The 4,519-nt window shown below is 39.8% G+C and overlaps 1 pseudogene; it reads right to left on the bottom strand.

The window, feature by feature from the left end:
* Window positions 1-2,438, bottom strand: part of LOC104799665 — a 3,703-nt pseudogene extending 1,265 nt beyond the window's left edge.
* Between the last annotated feature and the right edge of the window lie 2,081 nt (window positions 2,439-4,519).

Genomic DNA, 4,519 nt, shown 5'->3' with positions numbered 1-4,519 from the left:
AAATTTCCAACCGATATCCGTTGGAATTCCGTTGGAATTTTTTTAAAAATTTTCAAAAAAAATTTCAACCGGCATCCGTTGGAATTCGGTTGGAATTTTTTAAAAAAAAATTTCCAAAAAAAAAATTTTTTTTTAAATTTTCAAAAAAAATTCTAACCGGCATCCGTTGGAATTCGGTTGGAATTGTTTTCTAACAAACATCCGTTGGAACTCCGTTAAAAATTTGCAACCGATTTTTCCAACGTTAATCCGTTGAAAATACCGTTGGAAATTTCCAACCCAATTTTTCAATTGAATACGTTGAAAATTCCGTTAAAAATTTCCAACGGGTGTTTTCAACGGATACCCGTTGGAAATTTTCAACGGAATTTTAACGGAAATCGTCGTTGAAACGCCGTTGAAAACCGTTGAAAATCCGTGGACAAATCCGTTAGAAAATCCGTTGGAATTCGAGGATTTTTTTGTAGTGGAAGTCACTCCCGACCATGTATCCTTATTGGAAGTCCCCATGATTCTTCACCGCAAGCGAAAAGGAGGACGAGAAGAAAAAGAATAATATTTGTTTTCTTGCTCTTTCGTTTATTTTCTCCGAAATTAGATTTTGAGTTGAGAACATGTGAAGACATTGGTCCAGACCTGGACCGATCGGTCCAAACGTTGGAGAAATCAAAAACCTTTTCACCTAGGATTCCTTCATTGATGGGTTGTGATGGCAAAATAAACACAGACTCAGAATCTCGTAGTAATATCATGACATCACAGATAATTCTACTCTCGTCTCATCATGTCGGCTTGTTGCCTCTAATGGATTGTCAGTCACAGAATTTCTAGGTTTGTATGACGTGGAGACTATTCAGATATAGTACACTCGCATTGTGTAAAAGTAGAAAAGCTTGTTTCCTACTATAAAAGATGGTTAAAATTGGATTGAGGAAGTGGTTAGGAGTAAAACCTGAAAATCTTGAATAGCTCGTCGATGTCAGAGTCTCAAGGAAATAAGGGATTTTGGTTGACCATCTCGGCAAATATGCATCCCACTGACCAGATATCAACAGGAGTGGAGTAATGACGAGAACCAAGCAGTATCTCCGGTGCTCGATACCAGAGGGTAACAACCTAAAGACACAAAAATGCTATACGAATGATCATCTTAAGATGTGCAAGACCGACCATAAAAACAGTATTAAATGTTACTTTGAAGCCAATATAATCAAACAGTTGAGAGCTATGTCCTTCGATAACCATTTTAAAATTTAAAATCAAACAATTGAGAGCTATGTCCTTCATTCACAATTATGAATTATCAAATGTAGAAGACAGTCTCTATGATTAAACGCAGCAAATACGAAGCTATGAATCAGCAAAACATACAAAACGAGAAAAGAATGTCAAACAAATGCATAATCACCTCATGAGTAAATGTCCTAACAGGGATGCCAAACGCTCTGGCAAGCCCAAAATCTGTAAGTTTTAGAGAATTTGTCCACTGATCAATCAACAAATTCTGCGGCTTCAGATCACGGTGGAGAACCCTATGAGAGTGACAGTAAGTAATTCCACGGAAAAATTGATACAGATATGTCTGCAAGCGATGGGCCACCATAGCTGTGATCAGTTGCTTGAAAGTTTTACCGAGTGTGACAGGCAGGAGGAAATCAAGTAACTTAATCCGAATAAAGACTCAACAACACTTAAAGTGACTTCTTTTGTTAAAATTATCAGCTTCTTTTCAAAGTAATGTCTAGCCAAAGTTACCAAACAGTACGAGTATGAGGGTAAGAGGCTTACATGGGGATTCTGATTGCTTAAAATAAGCAGTGTCATCACATAGTATCTTAAGCACATATCGATAAACTATAGAGAATTAACTTGGACTCACTTTTATCATATGTAAATCTTTTGAGAAATCAGGGTATGAGTCCATGTGCTTCTTCAAGTCCAGGTCCATATACTCAAAAACCAGATACAAATGCTTCTCACTATGCACAACATCCTGCAACCTGTCAAGTGGTAAATTTTGAAATACGGAAGAAAAATTAATAGCAGTCATATATGCACTATAGGTGAACGGAAAGAAACACGTTGAATTAGTGTTGCAGTTCGAAGTTTGCTCTCACGACAGTTAGCATTCAACCAAAAGTTAACAATCTAAATTTAGAAATCCATACTTGACAGTGTTGCCATGCTGCATTTCCTTCGGGAGCGAAATTTTTCTTATGGTCGTGCTAGGCACCCCCTCATCTTCCTGCTACAGGCGGATTTTCTTCAGAGCTATACTCTCATTGGTCACTTTATCCCGAGCCTTGTAAACCACTCCGTAAGTTCCTTCACTAATCTTCTCAACTTTCTCGTACTGGATAATTCAAAAATAGGTCAGCATTTAACCAGCATTCATCAAAGAAAATGCACAAAAAGATTCTTCCACCAACCTGGTCCATCAAATCCAGACAAGCAAGCTGTTAATAGACACGTTAGATCAGGAAGTAAGATAAAAGTCTCGTGAATCAGAATCTCACAGCCCGGATGAACATAGAATTGATTCAAATATCATTAAACATGGCACCGACATCCAATGTCACTATAAATCAGTACGGAAATACAAACTGAAAATCGTAGAAACACCAGAAAGTCATAAGAATCGGAGCCGCGAGCTCAAATTATGCAAATCCAGAGAAGCATTGAGTAATGACTACGAAATGTAAGCTCCTACGATCTAAATTGAACAACCAAACTAGAAATCAACATCTGCAGAGAAAATAGACAGCAGATTGAGAGAGAAAGAGATATTTGACTTGCCGAAAGGTCTGCGAAGCCTTCAACAGAGAGACGATGGCGTTCTCTTACCGAATATCGGATAGAGTGTCGCCGTCAGTGGCTGGAAAATCAACGGATCCTCTCTCTCCCTCTCTCTCTGTGGGAAGACGAGGTAGTGTAGACTAGAGATGAAGACGGTGGTTCCTGTGCAGCTTGTAGAGAGAAGAAATCAGAGAGTGTGCTTTTATGCGAGGAGGGTCCGTTTGGGAGTAATTTTTAACAATTTTATATTCCAAAATTTTTGGAAAAAAAATATCAAAATGTCAAAATCAAATTGATTTCTGATATAGATTACGGGTCATGGTTTCCCATTTTGGTCCGAAATTTCTTGGGTATGGTTCCGAAATGTTCTCATTCCGTTTTGTAAAATTTGTATCGAATTAGAACCATATATTATTTAGTTTGGTTCGATTCTTGCTAAATAAATACCATATAATATGTTAGACATCAGTTATTCTGTTATGATCTGATTTGCATATCTGAACTATTGTTTCTATTCGTGTTTATCTCTTTGTATATTCTCCTAGTTTTTAGTTGCTTTGTTTCGTTCACTTCTGTATATATGTTGGGTTTATGCTCTCTGGAATAATACAAGGAATACAATTTCATCTTCATATTCAGATACTTAATATGGTATCACAGTATATCCGCGTCTCTCTTCTCTTTTGATGGTTCTTTCGGTTTTTCTTTCCTCTTCTCTGTATTTTTTCCTTTTCTCATCATGACAGAGGAATCCTCGACAACTCCTCAGTCACTACCCACACCTATTTCATCGTCCTCCCCGAATCTCGATCCCTACGCTAATCCGTTATTTCTCCATGCCGCTGATACCTCTAGTGCCTCCTTAATCTCTGAAAAACTCGTGGGCGAGTCCAATTACCATGTCTGGTCTCGATCTATGACCAAAGCACTCAATGCTAAGAACAAGGTCGGCTTCATTGACGGGTCTCTGTTGGGTTATCTACGGGTTCCTAGCATGCGATCATATCGATCTAGGGTTTGGTTTACTAGGTTTCATGCAGCGGAAGAAAGATCTAAACCTAGTCAAACGTCACACGCAACCAAACTTGCAAAACCCGAAAGATCGTGTATATCACCGAGGGAATCATTACTTACCTCGTTCTCGATGAGACTTGAAGTTTATTTCGATCCGGGGCCTGTTCTAAATCACCTAGGACTGAAGTTACAGTCCCTCTACACGTATCCACACCGACGGGAAGGATTCCAAACGATTTGGAACGAATCTGCTAGGATTAGTGAAGAAAAGGGTAACTCAAGAGACGATATCCAATCCCGGGACAATAGAAATCGAAGAGAACAGGTTCTCTAGGGTTCTAGGAGGTTTCTCTGAGTTTTTAATTCGGCCTTAATTAAGTTTGGACGAAATCCCAAACTTAAATAAGATTAGAAAACCCTAAAATCGAATTATGGAAATTTTCCGGATCCCGGTCCGCCGGACCAGGAGCTTGGTCCGGCGGACCAGGCTTACTCAGCTGCCCTCGGACCGTCTGACCTGGAGCCTTGGTCCGGCTGACCAAGATTGGTCAGCTCCGGACCAAGTCTCCTAGTCTTCTTTCGGTCCGCCTGTTCGCTCCTCGGTCCGCCTGATTCCATCGCTTGGTCCGGGGCTAACCAACTCTTGGTCAGCCGGACCAGACCTGGACAGATGACCTCGGACTGAGCTTCCGGACTGCCTGATCTGACC

This window comes from Tarenaya hassleriana, unplaced genomic scaffold (genome assembly GCF_000463585.1).
Source record: "Tarenaya hassleriana unplaced genomic scaffold, ASM46358v1 Cleome6, whole genome shotgun sequence".
Taxonomy (NCBI): domain Eukaryota; kingdom Viridiplantae; phylum Streptophyta; class Magnoliopsida; order Brassicales; family Cleomaceae; genus Tarenaya; species Tarenaya hassleriana.
The sequence above is the reverse complement of the archived record's forward strand: the minus strand, read 5'-3'. Positions and strand labels throughout refer to the sequence as shown.